This window comes from Spermophilus citellus (genome assembly GCF_964194105.1).
Source record: "Spermophilus citellus genome assembly, chromosome: 1".
Classification (NCBI taxonomy): Eukaryota; Metazoa; Chordata; class Mammalia; order Rodentia; family Sciuridae; genus Spermophilus; species Spermophilus citellus.
Window position 1 is genome coordinate 168,858,826 of NC_138182.1, and position 23,911 is coordinate 168,882,736.

The following is a 23,911-nucleotide window of genomic DNA, read 5'->3' on the forward strand; positions in this document are numbered from 1 at the left end:
AGGAATTCTTTAATAAAAATTGTTTTATATAGTAATTTCCCCCTTGAGCATTTAAATATATTATCAACTGATAACTTTTCATAACTTTTCATATATATTTTGATTTTTCACAAAGCAGTGTGCTTGTATGCAAACCATCTTGGGATTAATATTTTCATCAGTTTTTACTTGATATCAATAGAAATGAATTTTTATTCATTATAACAATCATGGATAAATTATATTGCTATACATTTTCCTCCCCTACCCTGTTAATATGGTTGGCAGAACTCTATGTTTAATATCCACTTAATATACTACATGATGCTGAGCATGCACAAAATACACTCAATAATTATCTTCATTGCATATGCCATCTGCTGTACAATGCTAGTCAGTGGTCTGCCATTATTTCTTATTCAGTCAACTGTCCAAACAATTCATAGTATGGAGCCCATAACCTGTTTCAGGTGATAGAGACCCTAGAGGAAAAAAGCAGCCGTAAGTTCTTCCTTCATGGAGTTGAAGGAAGAAATGGATTGGAGATAAATTTGTGATCACTTTCTTTAAATTAGTCTAATCTATCAAGCAACTGAAATTATAAATGTTTATCCATTATACACATGCTCTTTTTTTAAAAACAAAACTATATAATCATTATACCAATTGTCTTTATGGTTTAGGAGAAAAGATCAGCAATAAACTTTACAAAATTCCACCATTGCATTACAAAAATCAATCTTATAAGCACATACACAGATCATATTGAGTTCTTCAGGAACCAGGGCAATAATGCTTTTGAAATCTTATGATCACAATATATTCTCATTGTCATTAATATTGAGGAATGAACATTTTTCATGTATTTGGTGACCATTTGCATTTATTCTTTTGAGAAGTGTCTTTTAGTTCCTTTCCCCTTTATCGATTGGGTTGAATTTTTTGGTGTTTAGTTTTAGAGAAATACAAATTAAAACTACACTGAGATTTTACCTCACTTCAGTCAGAATGGCAACTATCAAGAAGTAACAATAAATGTTGGCAAGGATGTGGGGAACAGGGCACACTCATACATTGCTGATGGGACTGCCAATTGATGCAACCACTCCGGAAAGCAGTACAGAGAGTCCTCAAAAAACTAGGAGTGAACCCACCATTTGACTCAGTTATACCCCTTCTTGGTATATATTCAATGGAGTTAAAATCGGCACACTACAGTGATGCAGCCACCTCAATGTTTACTGCAGCTCAATTCACAAAAGCTAAGAATAGATCCAACCTAGGTGCCCTTCAACAGATGAATGAATAAAGTAAATGTGGTATATATATGCAGTGGAATATTATTTAGCCACAAAAGAATGACTTTATGACACTTGCTCTTAAATGGATGGAACTGAAGACTATCATGCTAAGTGAAATAAACCAAAGGTTGATTGTTCTCCCTGATATGTGGATGCTAACACACAACTAGGTGTGGAAGGGGGAGAATAGAGATTCAGTGTATTAGACAAAAGTGAATGAAGGGAAGGGATGGGGGATGAAAATAGGAAAGACAGTGGAATGAATCCGAAATAACTTTCCTATATACATATATGAATACACCACAGCCACAGTGAATCTCCACATCATGTGTATCCACAGGACTGGGATCTTAATTAGAATAAGATATAATATATATATATATATATATATATATATATATATATATATATATATATATATATATAATATGCCCAAATTGAACCTACTGTCATGTATAACTAAAAAAGAACAAATTAAAACAATGAAATATAATTGAGGAATTATTGTCAAAATCTCCTAGGTTAAGGTGTGTTGTCCTGACATCCTCATGAATCTTACCACAATTTGACTAGTTTTATGACAATACAAGACTTGCCATGATTATGCCTTCCATCTGAGAATAAAGCTTTCTTTCTTGCTAGCAAAAATTTTGTTTCTTGATGCTGCCAGCACAAACTGAGGGAAAGATGACAGTGCCTAAGTTTCACGGTTAGGTTCTTAGAATACAAAGATGGAAAACTTTAAATAAGATGGAAACTTGTGGTTTCAATGAGTGACTTAATTTCTGGGAAAGCCAATGGTCTCTAAGAGCCCCTTATGAGTATATATGCTAAAGGCACAAGAACCTGCAGGGGCACTTGCTTTTATGCAGAGGAGAGAAGCTATGGAGAGACACACCCATTCTAATTCAAAGATCATTGTCAGATGAACATACTAAAGTCATTATTCTTGATGTCAATGTTGGAAGAGGACAAAGAAAGGAAAAGAGGCACTTAAAACCCTACAGAGTGCACTTGTCTGAAAAACACAAATTGGTCTATAAAAATAAATTCATTATTGAAAAACTAACATGAATTTCCCTTCAAATTTTTGACTCTAAGTGTCCTTCCTAATTATATGTTCCTGCCCAGAATCAAATTCCTCCAAAGTCTTTTTTTGTTGGTAACAGCCTATGCAATATTTCCTCTTAATTACTGTTCTTGCATCCTTCAGCGTGAGTAATGCCTGAAGCAGATGGTGTCTCCTCCTATGAAGCATGGATTTGGCCAAATATCAAAACAGAGCTAATTTCTGAAGTCTGATAGGTACCCTTCAGTCTGGTTGCATCTCTGTATCATAATTTCTTTAGAATATTGGCATCTTTGAGACTATTTTGTCAGATTTTAGTCTGTTCCTCACTCCTGCCAATACAATTGTATAGATACAGAAATAAATTCCAAGAATTGAGGAATTTCAGAACTTTGTAGTTACAAAAATAATATCTCTAAATTATTCTATTTGTATATGTGTTTAATATCAACATAATTCATTTAAGCCAAAGATACTATTTCTAAAATTTATTTTTTATTTACAAATTTTTTTTAGTTGTAGATGGACACAATACCTTTATTTTATTTATTTATTTTTATGTGGTGCTGAGTCCTGAACCCAGTGCCTCACATGTGTTAGGCAAGTGCTCTACCACTGAGCCACAACCCAAGCCCTATTTCTAAAACTTAAATGCAGAGAAATATCATTTAAACTTCATGCTTATGTTTTCTACCTAATTAGGCTTTATTCTTGCAGTGTATATTGTATAATCATTTTTCATTATTAGTCTTTTGTACATTAGAGTGAACTATTTTCTTCTTGGATTAATGCAACACATTATTGTTCCTGGAGATTATCCTTTGAGTTGATCACTAATAGTAATAGCTGCAGTACATATTATATAGTAAAACGTTAAGAACTATTTGATGCCCTTTGTCATTTTCTAATATGGCATGTGGGATAATTGAATGTAATCAAGTCACGATACAGCATAACAAGTTGTGTATATTGGACAATAGAACATTGAAATGGAATTAAATTTTCGTTTTGTAAAGGGAATATATGAGCTGAGTGGGGAGAGATGAATGTTTAGAAACCATAAATAATCCTTTCAAACCATGACAGGCAATTTTACTTGCACACAAATGGATGATTTTTAAATGAACAAGATTCACTTTCTGGCAAGCATATTACAAAATATCTAGTTTATACCATAAAAAACTATTCATTTGAATATAGAAGTGGACTTTAAGTATTCCTACCCTTGGAAAATCTTCCCAACTAGTGAAAATATTTTTTAATCCAGCAAATCTTTTATATATCAATTATATCAATTCCTACAATTAACCATTTCCTATAAATTACTCTCATATTGAAAACAGTCCATGAATATAATTTTAAAAAAAAAGAATAGAACTGTTTAAAGAAATATCTGGGCCAGTAGGTACTTGTACTCTCACTCCCTCTGGTACCTCCAGTTTCAGTTCAGTAGACAGAAAAAGCACTCATCCTCATCAGAGGAACCATGGCTTAATGAAGATGATAAAGGTAACTTGCCCTCTGCTTTTACATAGCCACTGCTTTCCCACTTTTCTAACGCCAATTTCATTGCTTTCCTTTGTTAATTATTGATTCCAGACCCATTTACTAAGTTATCTAATATCTCCCAAAAGTAAACATGGTCTGAATACCCTTCAGAATGCATGGTTTAGCAATGTATTAGATTTCTGTGATTCTGACAAAATACCTGAGATAATCAACTCAAGGGAGAAAATTCTACTTTGACTCATGAGTTCAGAGGTTTCACTCTACAATTGCTAGGCTGGGTTGCTTTGGATTTGTGGTGACACTTTACATTATGGCAGAGAAGACCTGCTCCCTACAGGTGGTTGTAGTACAAAAGGAGAAAGGAGAAGGGACTGGGATCCCAATGTCCCCTTCAAAGGCATGCCCCAATGACCTAACTCCTTCCACTATGTCTGTGGAAGTGTCCTTTAAGAGGACATATGACCTTGTCAGATGTTGGGGGTTGGTAGAAAGAGAGATTAAGCAACTCAGGCAAATGGAATAGTATAGACAGAGGGAGGATTATTACCACCCAGTTCAGCAAGCAAGCAGGCAGTAGTGGGGATGAGATGAAGCCTTAGAGGGAAGTGGCTGGGTCTAGAACTGCTAAGAATTTGCACCTTTATTTTAAAAGCAATGGGAAACCTTGAAGATTTTAAATAGGAGATAGAGGGGTTAATTCTTGAAATAAATACTCTCACCACAATGTGAACAAAAGAATGGGTGACGGAGAATAGATAGAAGAGGAAAAGAGGTAGGAGGGCATAGAACCCATTGTAGTAGTTCAGAAGGGAAGATGGTAGGTAGATTGAATAGGATAATGGCAGTGATGATGATCCAGAGGCAGAGAGATAACTGTAAGAGATATTAAAGCAGAAAAAAGAAAGATTGGATATAAGATATAAAGGTCCAGAGTTATTAGGGTAACTCTAGGTTTCTGGCTTTGGTAATGTGTGAAATACAGCAACATGTATTGAGATGAAAACAGGAGAGAAAGACAAGGTCTGACATGGGAATCATGGAGTAGAGATAAAAACAGTTCAAGAGCTGATTTAGAGGGAACTTTCAGATATCTTTGAAGTGAAGTTGTCAAGAAGATAAACAGGTCAATGGGTCTGGATTCTGGAGGAGATGTTCACTGCAACTACTTGTTGGGGAATTGAGCCTTGACCATGGGTTAGATTATTTGGGGTGAAAGTCCTGAGAACCCAGCTTTGAGGAAATCCAACATTTACTTGACAGATAAGAATCAGCTTGCAAAGGTGATTTCTGTCTCTTTGACTGCCTTCCTGAATGCTTATGATTTAAAAGGTCAAAACCAGGAGAATGGTGTTCTCTGGAAGCCAAGCAAAAGGAGTAGACGTGAAACGGTGGAAAGAAAACACACAGTGAAAGCTAGGACAAGGTCAAGTAATATGAGTATTGATGAATGTCTTCAGAAAGTAATTACTGAATACGTGAGAGCTGCATTGGTAGAGTATCATGAGATAGGTGAAAACCAGAACAGAGTACATGAAAGAGTAAATGGAGATTTAAAAAAAATGAGACTCTTAAAAAGTGCTCTGTGAATGGCCTTCTGGATTTAAGCTTGGGCCTGCCCCTCCCAGCCCTGGTCTTCCTAAAGCTCTGATAGGCTTTCACAAGGCTCTACCTTCACCCAAGCCTGCAGTTTGGTCCTCTACCCACAGCCTAGTTAGAAGTCATACCAAACCTACTGCTTCCGACTCTCCAGCTACACAAATTTGGCCTTGGTTGATATGTTGTTGAAATTATATGGCAGCGCTAATCTTATTCTGAAACTCAGTGTACCCAAATTTTAGCCATTCATGTCCAACTGTCACAATTATTCCCATGCACATGTACTTTCTGGATGCTAATATCATAAATGGAAAGCTTTAATTTACCATTTTATGGAAGGTTATTTTAAATAAAAAACAGTAAAAGCAAAACATTAAATTCTAGCCACGTTAGCTCATTGAAAACTCTGAACCTCACATCTGCTTTAAAATAAACAAAAGACGAGAGGTTGTGGCTAGCAAGAGCATATGCTATAAACCATTACCCCAAAGCACAGCTGAATGTTTTCATTGGGTAGTGTGCTTATTCCTTGCACAAGTTCTTAAAACTCCGGGGATTTCTGTCCACAAATTCAGAGATGTAAAAACCAAACACACACAAAAATGTGATCTTCTTTTCCTAGCTTACTTTAAATAATGATGTCATCACACTGTCCTGTTTTATAACTGTCATGAGAACTACTTAGAATCTCCTCTCTGTATGGTTATTAACAGTATTAATATTTGCCACAGTCCTGTAGTTAGTTATCCTGAGGGGTCAAATTAAATGAATTTGGTGTAGTAACAGTAGATTTCAAGTCATTCAAGAAATTCTTACTGAGTGTGTTTCATATCCCATGAAAGCAGATTGTAGATTTACAGAAAAGATTTACACATATCCTGAAGATTACCTTTGTTTATTATGTAATAAGATTCTTCACATGTGCATGTGACTAGAGCTACTGAATATAGCTCTCTTATAAATTCTTACTTAATGAAGTAAGAAGAATGAAGTTTGTTTTATTCCAGTTTAAAATATCCTTCGCACTTATTAGTAGTTATGTTTTTCTCCTGGGGGAGGTAGGACATTCAGGTACCAAAGAAGCATGATATGATCAGAGAGTACAGTGCTATGAATCAAGTAACTCACGTGTACCTTGGGGGAAAAAAAATCAGTTTCTGAGCTTCAATTTCATCTTTTATAAAATAAGGATAATAAAAGCTGAAATGCTTTTATAAGTTACAAAATATCCTAGAAGTGATATTATTTAGTGCACTTCATTATAAAAGGAAAAATGCTTAAGAGGAATAATTTAATTAAGAATAAGTAGATTCTAAATTACAAAATGATTAGCAGATAATTACCAAGTGTTATCAGACACATAATATCCAAAATAGTTATCTTGAGGGAAAGAATTGAATCTGGATTTATTTCAATTAATTTTGAGAAAGAAATTTATTTCATTATGACTGGAGATTAAAAGCAGATTACTTAATAGTCATTCCAAAAAGCAAGTGACATAAATAATACATGGAGCATAAACTCACTTATTATAAAAGGAAAAAAACCTTTATAATTATACTTGATTTAAAATGCATTGAGAAAAAGCCTACTAAGATATATACCAAGCTATGACAGTGGCCAGAGAGGAGGAGGTAAGTGGGTGGTAAGGGGGGTTTACATATGACAAAGGCCAACTGATGAGGAGGAGGTAGAAGGAAAGTGGGTGAATGAAAAAGGGCAGATTTAAACATTTTATTCTATATAATTGTGTGTTGCTTAGATTTTGTTTTAACAATAAGGGCTTTTCATATATCATTTAGATAACTAAGATGAATTTTAAATAACCAAGGTTCCAGGATCATGAAGACAGACTAACCATCCACACTTATCTTTCCTTTCCACCAAAGACTACTGAAATAATATAATAAACATACAAAATGAATAGAATAGTAATAATGCAAAGAATGGGGCAGGTCTTCAGCCCAGAGGAAGTAAATTCTGGATATCATGAAGCAGAAAGTTGAGCTTCATGGCTGAACCTCAGGTATGGGAGGCTGAACATGAGAATGGGGCAGAACATAAGGGGATTGAGAAAACCTTGGCTGGCCACTACCTCTGGCTCCTCACCAACTACACTTCTGTTTTCTGGTGCCTATTCACAGGCCACAATACTTGGTATAAAACAAAAATAGAGGTCTGCCTTAATGAAATCTAAGTAACAACAGAAAATTTTCCAGATAGGAGCTGGTACTCCCAGATTAAAGCACTCATTGGGCGCTTGAGAGTCTCCTTGATAGCTGCTGTCCACATAACCTGAAAACAAAGCTGACAGTTAAGAAGCCCTGCCCTCATGCAGAACTCTCCTGTAGGTGGAAAGGTGGAAAGCATACAGAGAGAACAATGTTTCTTGTACAACAAGAGAATAAAATGTACATTGAAAGAAAAAAAGAAAGAAAGTGAACATTGACTATTAGCTCAAACTTATCCCTTCATTCTTAGTCATGAAGAGTCAAGTTTTTTTTTTTTTAAATAAATTATCAAAGAAAGAGTAGAACATTTATCAGAGTTGGAGAGAGATGAAATTGGAACAGCCCCTGGATACTGAGCAAATGAATGAGAAGAATCCCACACTTAAACACACGCATTTGTGAAATTTTGAAATATCCCTAGTACAAAAAGATTTTAAGAATTTCTGGTATTTAAAAAGTGACCTCTCTAAAGACATTATAATTATATTGTCACCAGAACTTATCTACTACTCTGAAAATTATTTTAAACTTCTAATACCCATTCAAATTATCATATTAGGGAAGGGAAGGCTAAAATGACATTTTTATACACATGAGAAATCTGAAAATTTTTCCATTTATACTCTCTGAGCAAAGTACTTCAAGAAATATTCAAGCAGATAAAAAAGAAACTAAATAAATAGGAGGACATGGACTTGGTAATGCATGTGCAGCAAAGGGAAGTTCCTCAAGGCAAGTGTGTGGGGGACCTTGAGAGACATCAGGGGGTCCAGGCTGGGACAGGTGTTGACAAGCTTCAGGAGTGAGGCCTTCTGGAGCAAGGGAGTCACATATAGCAGATAACATGACTGAGACGGTGACTAATTTTGAAGACATGTGAAGGATGCTCTTTTGTAAGGAAGAAGGGAAGGAGGTTTCATTTCCTGGTCGGACACATAAGAGCTCAGAAGTCTTAACTCCCATCCTAATGACAAGAGAAAGACGGAACAAATAGAACATCAACAGGTCTTCTTAGATTCATGAGAGAACTGAGGTTCTAGGCCAAACTGCTGCCCCAAATTGAGAGAGACAGATACAGACAATCATGGCTTATCAGATCAGAATCCCTGGAATGAAAGACCACTCTGCAGCCAGTATTGGTAGAAACACTTCAAACTGCAATAGACAAATTGTAGGCATCTCAGTGTCAACTAGCTTGAGAGTTATAAACTCTTAAGGATGACTAGTCTCAAGAGGGTTCCATACTTGAGTTTTACCTTCAGAAATTCTAACAGGTTCTCACTGTAAAGATCTGAGGCTTCTGGAAAGGCCATAGGCAAAACTACCATTTTGAAATAGCCAAGAGATCTCCCTATTCTCCTTAACAAGGCCTGCCCACAAGGGAAACTATTTTACAAGAACCATCTGGACTTTTTCTGAAGTCCATCTGACCTCGGGGAAGAAAAAAGCCCGGGTCTATCCCTTGTACCCTTTCACGTAGGGAAAAGGAATACCTAGTTGAGGCTCACTAAGAATGAATGTAATCACTGGGCTAAAAGAACAGTTTGCTATTTCCCACACCCTATCACCATATGAAAAGTACATTGTGCTAATATAGTATACTAATATGGTACTAAAGCTGAAATAACTGCAGGCCAAGACTCTATTTTGAAAGTCTCTAGTAAAATCTAAATCACTAAACAGCAGGAGAGATAAAAGACTAGAACACAAAACATTTTAGCTTCTGATACTCAGCACAGTAAACACAGCCTAATTTCTAGCCAAATAAACATAAAGCCTCACATAAAGGATTATCTACCCCAGTTCCTTTTACCCAACTTATCATATCTGGCTTTCAACAAAAACTGCAAAACATGCCAAGCAGGGGAAAAAACGGTATCAAAATACAGAGTAATCAGAACGAATCTCAAAAAGAGCATAAAAGGCAGAGATTTTGAAGTTGTTAGAATGGGAGTTTTAAATAATTATAATTCATATGCTAAGGGCTATAACAGAAAAGAGTATTCAACAAGCAAGAATGTAAGTAAAGAGGTTGGAACAAAGAAATTATCAAAAAGAATGCTAGAGGGGCTGGGATTGTGGCTCAGTGTTACAGCGCTTGCCTAGCACATGTGAGGCACTGGGTTCGAACTTCAGTACCACATAAAAATAAATAAATAAAATAAAAGGTGTGTTCATTTACAACTAAAAATATTAAAAAAGAATGCTAGAAATAAAAAGTAAATCCATTAGAACAGAAATGAAGAATGTCTTCAATAAGATCACCAGAAGACAGATACCATCGAAGAAAGAATCAAAGAACTTGAAGACACATCAGTAGTAACATCTAAGATTAAGGGCAAAAAATTAAAAAAATTAAAAAGATGGAATAGAAAATCCAAGAACTATGGTATAAATGTATATAATGGGTATTCCAGAAGGGGAAAAAGAGAGAAAGAAAGAGAAGAAATATTTGAAGTGAAAATGGCTTGAGAATTTTCCAAAATTAATGACAAACACAAAACCACAGATCCAGGAGGTTTCCAAGAACACCGAGGAACATAAATACTAAGATATCTACACTTGGGCATCTCACATTCAGCTGCAGAAAACCAGAACAATTTGAAGAAAGAAAAAATAATAAAATGTCGTAGGGGTGAGGGAAAACTATGTACCAGTGTCATGACCCACAAATGTGGTAAATTAAAATGTGTATGATTTTTGAGAAATTCTGAAGCTTAAGAAGAGATGCTCCATTTGCCCCTGAGGCTGCACTTTCCTTCGGGTGGCTTGGGAGAGTGGGATTAGATCCACAGAGAAGAGAATGGAAATATATTTATATACTCACAATAGTATAAAATCTTGTTATTGGTTTTCAGATAGGAAGAATTAACCTATAAAATGCACAGAATTATGGCTACAAAACAAATTTTAAAGTTTTAATAGAAAGTTTTCAATTAAAAAGGTAGAGTTACAGCTGCTGGAAGTTGAGTAATGGAAAGAGAGATGAGTGGGAAAAAAAAACCCCAAACTCTAAAATATTCATCTTACAGAGCACAGATTCAAAGGAGAATGGTGAAAGTGGATGCAATATAGTGGATGATTTTTAAATTTAAAAAAATTAGAAGACATGTAAAGAAGATAAAAGGGACAAAGAGATGGAAATTTTGAAAGGGAAATAAATTCTCATCCTTAAATACATAGGTAATAGCAGCAGTCAGAAAAAACAAAAAACCCTCCACAGGAATAAGCATGATATTTAGAGTTATGAGGGTAATGCCTAGAATAACTAAAAATAAGAGTTAAAATGATTGTCTCTGATGAGCAGGATTGGGGATAGAATGAAGTGAGGGGAAAAAGATCTCATTTTGTATTATAAACTATTCTTTCTTTTTATTTTTCAACAAAGACATTTCATAGATAAAATGAAACTTTAATGATTTAAAAAGAAAGTTTTAAAATAAAAATTTAAAACCTGTAATATTATAAGAGTCTTTTCATGAGAAACCTGGTAAAGGTGGTTTTAAATGGCCCTCATTCATCTGAGCTAGCAGCATAGGACTCTACCAGAAAAGGTGATGCCCCTGGGTAGTTGGTCTTTTTTTTTTTACCAGAACTTCAAATACTCAAAGAAGATAAAATAAACTCTACATCCCTTAGCACAGTGTTCAGTACTGAGAAAAAGGAAGCTGCCTATAAAGTAGTGAGAGAAGATGTCCCACAGTGAAAACACTTCTCAACAAAGAACACTAAGAGAGAAAGATTAACACCAGATTTTGCCCATCACGATGAATAAAAACTAAGAAGAAAAAATGAGACCTGGAGATAAATAGTATAAAACTGTATTGTGGGTTGGACGACAGCTCAAGTTGATACTCAGGCATCAGGGAACACAGCAGCTCAGTGGTAGAGCATGTGCTTAGCATGCACAAGCCTTGGGGAGCATAATCATCAAGATTTAACTCTGCAAAAACTTGAAGAATGTCACAGATTCACAATTATCAGTTACTTGTGATGCAAACATTTCTTCTAATGCCAAGCCTTCAGTGGGCATTCTGGCTGGTCCATAGAAAACAAAACAAAACAAAAAAGAATTAGAGTTAAATGATCCAGGTTCAAGTCCACACTTTGCCACTTACTAAATATGGGACACCAGCCAAGTCATGTAACTTAGTTTTACTTTTCTGTATATGTTTCTGTCTCTATTAGAGATAGTAAATAATAGCAATAATAGCATCAAAAGACTAACAGCCATCTCAACTTAACTGCTATGTTTATTCTAAAGATAATGTATGATATGTACTTTAAACTTGTCAGAAGTTCTACAAATGTCAGTTGTGATCTTGTCATCTAGGAGCAGGTTCCCACCCCCTGAGCCTTTGTCGAACACTGTGCTTGTCTTTTCTGGGACCTAATCAAACAGAAGTGGGAAGACAAGAAGCTGGAAGGAGGCCAGGACAATAGCTAGGTAGTAGCTATATGGAAATTCTGACTTACTGAATATAAATCTTGCCTATAGTTTGCTGCTCATATCTGCAGGGTCCTACAAGAATTAAGAGCAATCATCAATAATATAATGAATCCCTTACCATGGCACAGAAACTTTATTGTTGACAAAACATTTTCTTATGTATCTTTGATGAGTTTATAAGTTATGCACAGGTGATTTTGATTAGAAGAGAAACCTACTGCACAGAAGGAATAAGTAGAGGAGATTGTGAAATAATTATTCAATATTTATTTGGTAACAGGTTTTGTAGAAGAAACATTATAATTATTAATTTCCTGGTTTATTTTTATTTAGCAGCAATAAAATGTGTCACTTATTCTAGAAAGTTTGTGCCATTCAGAAAAATATTGGGAACATAAACCAGATAGAGAAACAGGCCTTATGCAGAGGGTTTATTTTCTGTGACCCTAAAAATTAGTGAGTCAAAAAAATGTGAGTTTAATTAATTAAGTTAGAAGGTTCAGTGTAATGGTGATGCTAAGCTAGGTTATGCTGCAAGAATGAATAATTCTCTACTATATTAGTAATATGACATAATAAAGGTTCATTTCTCACGTAAAATTTGCTGTCAGTATGGCAGACTTCCAGGCTTCTGTCTTCCCTTTGTGGGCTGCTTTGATCTTGTGTCTCCATGATTGACAGGGCAGTGGAAAAGAGACAATTTTTGTGGTTCCAAAGCAATTCAGATTACCCCCACTCATAACCCATTTACCATGATTAAACAAAGGCCCACGCTAAAAGATGTTGAGATGAGCACTTTCCAAGGTGTCTGGAAGGACAGAAGGACCCGCTATCAATGAACACTGGGTAAGCTTTCAATGTACAGGTATCATTCCCTCTTGTTCTGCTTGTAGGTTATTTTCTCCCATTAATTATATGATTTTATGCAAATGAAGTAAATAGAACCAAGAGGCACAACAGAAGGTCAACTAGCTAAATTTTGGTGGAAAACCTGGGGAAGAGTCTGGGTTACAGAACCCAATGAATGAAAGTATTCTAGAATAATGAACATACATTTCTCTTTCACAGAAATGACTGGTATGAATGCAGATGAATCAAATGTTTCTAGACCCATGTTTCTTCTCCTCTTTATCCTGCGTTCACTCATCAGGAGTCCCTGATAACTAAGAGATTGTTGCTTTGAGTCACTCAGGTAATTCCTTCTTGGAGGATGTTGCCCACCCAAAGGGAATGAGAAACCATCACTGAAGAGCCATTCTAACAAAAGGAGAAGGTGAAATGAGGATGACATTCCATTTTCACATTTTAAGAATTTGTTTAACTGATACATAAAAACATAACATTTCTGTATATTAATGAGTACCATTGTAATATTTTAATTCCAGTGCACATCATATAACTTCAAGTAAAACACATGCATTTTCTCACAAACTTATCATTTTCGTGATGAAAACTTTCAAAATCCTTTTGTCTAGATTTTTGATATGTTCAGTATATTATGGTTATATATAGCTACGCTACTGTGCAATAGCACACGACAACTTCTTGTTCCTAACTGTAATTTACTGCCCAAAGAATAACTTTCTCCATTCTGCTCCCATCCAGGCCTCTGCTTGCCACCAATATACTCTCAATTTCTATGACATCAACGCTGTAGATTCCACAGATGAGTGAGATCATAAAGTACTTGTCTTTCTATGTCTGCCTTATTTCACTTGGCATCTCTTCTTACATCTAAATAATATTCAGCTATGTATTTGGACCACAAATTCCTTATTCATTCATCAGCTGATAGGCAGCTAGGTTATTTCCATTTCTTCACTATTATGAATCAGGCTGTAATGAGCATGGGAGTGCAGATGTCTCTTCAATATACTAATTCCATTTCCCTTGAGTATATAATCAATAGTGGGATTGTTGGATCATACAGTAGTTCTATTTTTAATTTTTTGATAAATCTACAATTTTCTTTAATGGATGTATTAATTTACATTCCCACTGAAGCATGCAAATATTCCCTTTTCTCCATAGTCTCACCAACTGTTATCTTTTTTTTTTAAATAATAGCCATTCTTACTGAGGTGAAGTGATATCTCACATGGTTTTTATTTGCATTTTCCCAATCATCAGTGACATTGAGCATTTTTTCATATACCTGTTAGCCATTTGTATGTATTATTTTGAGAAATACATACAATACCTGATTTTTCCCCTAGTGGGAGTTTCTTAGATATTCTCGTTATCAATATATTGTCAATGTACAGTTTGCAAGTATTTTCTCCCAAGTTTGTCTCTGTACTCTGACCTCTCTGGTCTCTGTTGAATGTTACCCTTGCAGTGCAGGAGCTTTTTGTTTGATGTAATCCTGTTTGTCTATTTTTACATTTGTTTTCTATGCTTTTGGACCAAGTGTTCTCAAAAAGTTCTCATACACTGCAATGCCCAGAAGCATCCCCTTCTAGTAAGTTTATGGTTTGAGGTCTTACATTTAAGCCTTTAATACATTTTGAGTTGATTTTTGTAAATGAACCGATGAGAAATGGGGACATCCAATTTTCCAAGCACTTTTTATTGAAAAGATGGCTCTCTTTTGTCAATGTGTGTTCTTAGCACCTTTGTTGGAAGTCAACTGGCTATAGATGTCTGGGTTCACCATTGGTCTATGTGTTTGTTTTTTTTTTTTTCATACCACTATGCTGTTTTTATTAGGATAGAATCACAGTATGTTTTGAGGTCAGGTAGTATAATGCCTCCTGTTATTGTTGCTCAAGATCACTTTAATTATTTGGGAATTTTTTGTGGTAGTGTATATTTAGAATTGTCTTTCCTAGTTATGAGAAGAATATTATTGGTATTTTGGTAGGCACTGTACTGTTTCCGTGAATCTCTTTGGTTAGTATGGACATTTTAACAATATTTGTTCTTCCAATGCATTAATATACAGTGTCTTTCCACATTTTTGTGACTTCTTCAGTTTTTTCCATTGAATGTTTTGTAATTTCATCTTGTGTGTTAAATGTATTCCTTAGAATATTAGCCACAAAGAAGAATAAAATTATGGCATTTGCTGGTAAATAAATGGAACTGACGAATATCATCCTAAGTGAAATAAGCCAGTCCCAAAAAACCAAAGGCCAAATGTTCTCTCTGATATGTGGTTGCTAACCCACAACAAGGGAAGGTAGGGAGAGGAAGAATAAAAGTTTATTGGATTAGACAAAGGGGAATAAAGGGAAGGAGGGGAGATAGGAATAGGAAAGACAGTAGAATGAATGGAACATAACATTCCTGTGTTCATATATGAATATAAGACCAGTGAAACTCCACATCATGTACAACTACAAGAATGGGAAGTTATAATCCATGTATATGTAATATGTCAAAATACATGCCACTGTCACGTATATCTAAAAAAAAAGACGTGGTATGATTTTGTACACATTGCACAGTTAAAGGAACTGTGGAGTGAAATTGACTCAATTATATTGTTATTTTGTGTGTACATACAAATATGTAACAATGAATTCCACCATTATATATAATTATAATGCACCAATAAAAATTTTAAAAAAGGAGAAAATCCCCAAAATAAATTTATTCCTTGGTGTTTTATTTTTTGTAGCTTTTGTAAATGGAATTGTTTTCTATTTCAGATAATTTGCTATTGGCATATAGCAGTGTTACTTAATTTTGTATGCTGATTTTGTATTCTGCAACACCACTGAATTCCTTTATTAGTTCTAATAGTATTTTGGTGGAGTTTTTGATATTTTATATATAATAGATCTTGTCATCTGCAAACAGTGACATTTTGACTTCTTTTCCAATTTGGATGTCCTTTCTTTCTCTTGCTGAATTTCTTTGACTAGAACTTCCAAAACGTTAACTAAAAATGATGTAAGTGGGCATCTTTGTCTTGTTCAGATCAGAGAGACAAAACTTTTAGCTTTCACCCAGTGTATAATAATATGGTGTTAGCTTTATTATAAATGACTTTTATTGTGTTAAGTATATTTCTTTTATGCCTAATTTGTTCAGTGTTTTATTTTTAAGTTTTGAAGATATGTTGAATTTTCAAATGCTTTTTCTGTATCAATTGAAATGATTAAATAAAGTTTTTGTCCTTCATTATGTTAATCAAATTTGTTGAGGATTTTGATTGTATGCCTCTCTAGGATATTGATCTATATAGTTTTCTTGGTTTGTTGAGTCCTTGTCTAGTTTTGGTATCAGGGTAATGTTGTCCTAGTAGAATGTGTTTGGAAGAATTCCTTGTTCTTCTATTTTTTTTAATAACTTACGGAGGATTTTTATTAGCTATTTTTTAAATACTTGGTAGAATTCAGCAAATAACTCATCTGCTCCTGAGCTTTTCTATGATAGCAGACTTTAAAAAATATTTTATTTATTTATTTTTGTGTAGTGCTGAGGATTGAATCCCATGTCTCACACATGCTAGGCAAGAACTCTTTCACTGAGCTACAACTGCAACTCTCTTTTTTTTTTTAAGAGAGAGTGAGAGAGGAGAGAGAGAGAGAGAGAGAGAGAGAGAGAGAGAGAGAGAGAGAGAGAATTTTTAATATTTTTATTTTTTTTTTAGTTCTCGGCGGACACAACATCTTTGTTGGTATGTGGTGCTGAGGATCGAACCCTGGCTGCACGCATGCCAGGCGAGCGCGCTACCGCTTGAGCCACATCCCCAGCCCCAACTTCAACTCTCATAGCAGTAGTTTTTTTTTTTTATTACTGCTTTTATCTCATTACTTGCTACTAATTTCTTTAGATTTTCTATTTCTTCATGATTAAGGCTTAGGTGTATGTATCTAGGAATTTTTCCATTTTCTCTAGACCATTAAACTTGTTGGCATATAGTGTATAATAATCTCTAATTATCTTTTGTATTTTTGTAGTATTAGTTGGAAGGTTTCCCTTTTTGTCTCTGATCTTATTTATTTAACTCTTCTCTTTTTCTTGATTAGTCTATTATGTCCATTTGATCTAGGATGCTTTTCTTTGTTGATCTTTTGTCTGGGTTATCTATCTATTGCTGAAAGTGGGGTGTAAAAAGTACCCAATTATTATTGTATTGTAGTCTATCACTTCCCTTAGGTCTATTAATACTTCCTGTATATATTTAGGTTCTCTGATGTTGAGTGCATATATTTAGAATTGTTATTTGCTGTTACTAGTTAGAATGCTTTATTGTTGTATAAAGACCTTCTTTGACTCTTTCTGACTGCTTTTGACTTAATGTGTGTTTTGATTTCTTGCTTGTTATTTTTGACTTGTCTATTATGGATTTTTACATCGTGTTTACTATCAAGTTTACAAAAACTATCTTTTTATTATAACAAGATATTTTTAAATGGTAGCAACTTGCATGATCATGTTAAGAACAGTAACAAATGAATAAGAGAAAATATGCTAATAAGGAAACTCTGCTAATACTCCATTTCCATCTACATTTTTAATGTTTGATGTCCCCATTTACATCTTTCTACATGACCTCTGAAAAATGTTAATGTAGTATTATCTTGTGGGTCTTGGAGATTGAATGCACTTTACCACCGGGCTATATCCCCAGTCCTTTTTATTTTCTGTTGTGAGAAAGAGTCTCACTAAGTTGCTGAGGGTCTTGTTAAATTGCTGAGGTTGGCCTTGAACTTGTGATGCTTTTGACTCAGCCTCATTAGTCCGTAGGATTACAGGTATGTGTCACTTCATCTATCTGTAGTTATTTTGTTTAATTGATTTTCTAGCCTGCATATTAAATATATAAATGGTTTATGCACCATGCCTTACAATATTAGAGTATTTTGAATTTATTTATGCAATTACATTTACCAGTAAATTTTACATCTCATTATATTTTCTTTTTACTCATTAACACACCTTTCTGTCAGTTTGAAGAACTTCATTTATCATTTCTGTTGAACAGGTCTGGTATATATATGTTATCAAAGTTTTTGTTTGGGAATGTCTATTGCTTCTTCATTCTAAAGGATAGCTTTTCTGGATACAGTATATTTGGTCGACAGTTTCTTTCTTTCTTTCTTTCTTTCTTTCTTTCTTTCTTTCTTTCTTTCTTTCTTTCTTTCTTTCTTTCTTTTTAACTCCTTAAGTACCATCTCAGGCTACCTTCTCCTGCCCTGTAAGATTTCTGCTAAGAAGTCTATTGTGAGGGAAACTGGGACATTCTGAAATGTTATGAGTTTCTTTTTTCTTGTAGTCTTGAAAATGTCCTCTTTCTCTTCCACCTTTGAGAAGTGATTGAGTTAAATTTATCTCTTTTTTTAACTTCCTGCATCTGAGTATTTGTATCCTTTAAATTTGGAAGGTTTTGTTTTGTATTTGAATACGCTTTGTACCCCTTTGGCATTCTCAAGTTCTTCTTGAACCTCCAATATTTGTTGTTCCATAATTCTTATAACCCTTCTTCTTTCCTCTTCACTCTTTTTTCTTTTACCTATATTTTCAAATAGTCTGTTCTCCAGCTCATGAATTCTTTCTCCTATTTGATCTATCCTGCTATAGATGCCTTTCATCACGTGTTTATTTTTTCTGAGTGTATTTTTCAGTTCAAGAATTTGTTTGATTTTTAAAATTTGCTTCCATTTCCTTGCTGTTTCTCTGTTAGTATATTGAAATATTTTTATTCAAGCTCATTGAATTTCCTTAAAATAGTTATTTTTAAAACTCTGAGAGCTCTCCTATATGACTTACTCTCTGGTCAGTCTCTAGCACCTTAGTAGGTGAGGTCATGGTTTCCTGAAGGCTGTTGAAGTTTGTTGAAATATGACATCGTCTCAGCATTGAAAGATTAGGTATTTATTTATTCCAGTCTTCCTAATATGGCTTGAATTCCCAGAAATTCTAAGCAGGCTGCTCATTTTCTCTTTGCCTGTAGTCACTTCAGTGAATGTCATTGTTTCAGTGTTGAAGGCAATCTAAGTCCTGGTTTTCCCAAAATGCACTGTTAGTGTATTCTTCAGAAAGAACCAGGAGAGTACCCAGAAAGAGTAGTCTGTTCCCGAAAGCCTCTACCTGGGGTTAGGTTAGGCCCACATGCCTCATGCACAGATACCAGTCTGTGATCAGGTACTGCAGGATTCTGCCTGACTCTGGGCAGAGTCACTGTGGATGGACCAGCCTCAGGCTCGTATGTCACATCTATAGCCACAAGTCTTCAAGCTGTGTCATATCCTGACCCTAAAGCCAGCCATGACTAGCAGAACACTGTAATAGGAGCAAATAGCACATAGCTGTGGGCTGCCTATTGTGGTGGACCAACATCAGTGATGCTACTTTGAATAGAAGTTCATGTCTTCCCCTGGCCCTGGAGCTGTTCCAAATGTTCCACCCACAGGCAGGCCTGGGGATGGAAACTATTAGTATCTGCCTGCTGTTAGGTTTCACCAACCAGCACTGAGGTCCAGGACAAAGTCTTAATCTTACCCCCTGTCTTGCTCCCTGTGAGTGGGGTTATGTAGCTTGCTATGCTGCCTAAGTTTGGGGTACTGTGCTGAAGTCAGTCACTTAGCCAACAGGCTGATGCTAAGCTGGGTCATTTCTGTGTCTCACAGCCAGCAGCAGTTACCTGCATAGTTTTTGGAGGGAGGTGGTCATACTCTCGGCCCACCCTAAGACTAGAAATGATGTGGGCTGAAACTCAGGTCTGTCCCACTATTACACAGGTGTTTGTCTGACTCTGGGGCCAGTATAGAGATTTCATCTGTGAGCAATTGCCTGCATATAGGGCTTTCAGTTTCTACTGGGTGCTTGGTCTCATCACAGCAGGCCTGGTACCCCCATGCTTTCTTTCATTCCCTGTTCTCTAGCAGTTGGGTCCTGTTACCTACTCTGCTGCCTAAGGTCGGAGGAGAGATAACAAAGACAGTCAGCTGTTTGGCTTAATACAGCTCTAGAGGCTCAGTCTGCAGGTATTGGCCTGAGAGTAGAATATGGGGCTTTCCCCAGCACTGGGTTTCACTATGGTGTGCCCAGGAATAGGGCTTGGTTCTAAGGTCTGGGCTTAATTCTCTTTCCCTTGTCCCAAGCAGGCTGCAGGGAGTTAGGGGAAGGTTGGCATGGACAGTTCTTTTCTTCTTCAGTATGTCTTTTTATCGTATCATACTAAAAGCAGGCACTATGGTCTGTCACCTGGTTTCCTTAGTTCTTGTGAAGGTAGTTTGGTGTGGGAATAGCAGTTCAAGTTGGTGTGCCTGTGGGGAGAATATCACTGGAGGATCTTACTGAGCTGACATCTTGTTCTACTTCCAGTATGATGCTGCTTTGACAAGAAAAGTTTGAGGACACCAAAGGACTAAACCACTACCACAACCAAAAGAGAGAAAGAAAAGAAAATGAACAAGAATTCATAGAATCAAATTTTATTTCAACTACAATACTCGCTTTATTTTACCAGGTTCCTCTAGGCTCTAATATCAGGCTCCCTGGTTAACATTACAAAGAAGAAATATAAATAATTTAGGAAACCACACTTGGCTCGTGTTCATTTGCTTTTGGATGTATGGCTAGAAGTTTGCCTTATTTTGTGGGGCTGATAAAGAAAAGTATTTGGGGTCTGTGGCAGGCATTTTCTGTGCTATGCTTATAAACGTTGTGTTTACTTGCTGGTAGCTTTTATGGTTGCTTTTGATCCAAGGTCATTTATTTACACTGACATCCATAGCATTTTGAGCTATGGGGATATACGAAAAAAGATTACAGATTACAACACTAAATTGCCTTCTGACTCCTCAGGCTTAAGTGTGTTCCTTTTAGGTTTGGTTTTTAACATCTTTTGCCAAGGCACAAATTCTTTTCTTTTAAAAACCCTTTCTTTCTATACTGTATTTAAAAAGATACTTTAGCAAAAGTAGTTTTTTCAGCAACAGAGGGAATATTCCTTTCATGTCCAGAAAGCCTATTCCTTGGCCCTCAAGGGACAATTCCATTACCTGGTATGAAAGGATAAAGGAAATTTGGCATGAGGTAGAGCAGCTGAGTGAATCCAAAAAATTTATCAAAGTCACAGTCCTGCTGAGCCCAACTCATTCCTTTTTTATATTCTATAGAAAAGCAAAGGTTACTAATTGAATCCTATGATAGTTTATTTATTTTTTTTTACTTTCTTTATAATTAAAGGGGTTACTTCCCCCTTAAGAGGCCTCAATTTATTTTTTCATTTTTTTAAACTAGTGAATCAAGGTTATTAAATAAAATGTTCTCTGTGGATGCTTAGTTTAATGAAAATACATAATTCCATCATGTGCGACTACCTAAAGAATCATGTTGACCAATAGTCTCCTTTTCCTATAAGTCAATATAAATTATCACTTCAAAGAAAAATCTCTGGGTTTCTAACATGGTAGTAGAGTCTTTTGAGACCTGTGGACACATGATAGACTATTGCCTCACAATAGTCTGGTAAATGACACTGGAGTTTACCCAGTAGTAGGAAGGTTGGGTACTTGTGGGCACCTGGACTGAAGAAAGACCAAAGCCACTGAGTCTCTAGGGACTATGATATTCAAGGGTGCCTTAATTCTCTTCATCCTTCTGAAGGCAACACTCAGACCAGGGCTAACTTCAGACAGAGGCAAAATGGACCCCTTTATCACATCCACTGAGCTTGACTTTTATTTCCTCATTCTACCTTTTTCTTTTTTTCCAGTTATTAAAGATGATTTTATAAGGGCTTCCCTGCTCATTTATTTCTGAACTAGATCACTTCAGTGGATATCTATAGGATATCTATAGGATATCTACTGATACTCTAGGATTCAAAAAGTTATAAGCATATTCTAGTTATTTTACGTCACCCCTTTTCATCCTGATATCTGCCATGGAAACTCAAACAGGGTATGACTTTCAATTAAAGAACTGTTGTTAGTGATAAATTCCAAATCTCTTACTATATTGAACAAGAGCCCATTAAGAAGTAAACTAAAGGACTGAGGTTATTTCCTTTTTACAAATGACCTTATTAAACAGATGGTTAACACTATATTTGGTATGCACTGCACATTTCCTTAAGGAAGAGTCTACATAACCTTGTGATATAAATTAATAGACTTTTATTCAACGGTTAACATGTGAATACTGGTAAATCTCATTAGCTAGTCAATAAACATGTTAAATTATCAAAATGAATAAACTGAACTAAACATAATAAGTATATATTTCCTAGATGCTCTCTTTGTTATAACTAGCCATCTTTAGTTAATAAAAATATTTTTTTACCCTATCTGCAGAAAATCACTTCCTTGTTCTCTGTATTGGATTTGCCCATCAAATTTCACAGAATGCCCTCCAGATACCTTTCTTTTTGCTTTATTATTGCTTATAAGACACACCAGTATTACCTTTGGCATTTAGTTACTTCATCAATTCAATTGACGTTTGTTAAACATTTTCTTGTCTGAGTACTGGATATCTCTTCCCTCAACAACTGTAATTGCCTCCTTATTTGTTCATCTGTTTTAACGGGAAGTTTTCAAACTATTTTCACTCTGGAGTCCAAGCCCGAGCCTTCCCAAACTCTTTAAATAAAGACCAAAATGCTTACCTTGGCCACAAAGTACTTCATGACCTCTATTTTTCTAGCCACCACTAAGAGCTATATTTTCTCTCACTCTTTATACTTCAATTATCCCAATGTTCTTTCTCCTACTTGCCAAGTGCCCTCCTGCTCCTGCCTTTGAAAATGTTATCTGGTTTGCCTGAAACACTTTATTGTCCTCTTCTATAGTGCTTAGTCAATGCCTAATCTTCCAAACCTTAGGTCAAGTACCACTTCATTGGCAAACTCTGAAATTACTTCAGTGGGTCAGTTATTCCTGGTACATTCTTTCAATACACCACTCCATCACACTTTAGCTACAATGTTAACATTTGTAATGTTTTATTCAATTGTGATGATTTAATGAATGTCTATCTCCCCTTACTAGACTCCAAACTCCAGAAAGTCAGGATCACCATTTTATCTGCATGAAAAACCATAGCGATTGGCACATAATGGGCTTTCTATAAATGTATGTGGATGAATTAATAAACAGATAAATATCAGAATGTTTGAAAGGTTTCAAACTTTTATTATGATTCAAGAAAATAAAAACAAAACTTTGTATAAAATGGCAGACTGGATGTGGTGGTAATCTGTCATCATGGTTGTACAAAGACCTTTGGACCTTTTCCATTTTAATAGTTCTCTCACCTTTTCCAGATTGAATCCAAAATTTGTATTTCCCAGGATCCTTTTTTCCTAGTATGTAAACTGGTGAAGACCTGCTAAATTTTTCTAGTAAAAACAGTCTTGAAGGAACTTGACATTCTACAGGTCCACATGAGTGTTCTGAAACAGGGTCCTGATTTTGTGGGTATTGAGCAACAGGTAGAAGCAGCAGTGGGATATCCAAAAGGCAAGAATCAGAAGAGTGTGGGTACTTCTCTTGACTGTATCACTTCTGACTACATGATCTTCACTGAAGGTGGTTTCTTGGCCTTCCCAGAAACTGTATAGGCTAATTTCCTTTCAGCTTCAGCTAGCTAAGGTAGATTCTTTTGTCTCCCCAGAAACTCTAAATTGATACATTTGAAGAAAATATTTGTAATGTGAACATAGCAAACAAAAATTTTCCACATAAATAGCTCACACATATTTTTATAAATATTAACCCAAAGGACTATAAATAGTCAATTCACAGAAGCACATAGGCCAATAAAAATATTAAATAAGTTGAAGCTTACAAATGATCAGGCAAATACAAATTAA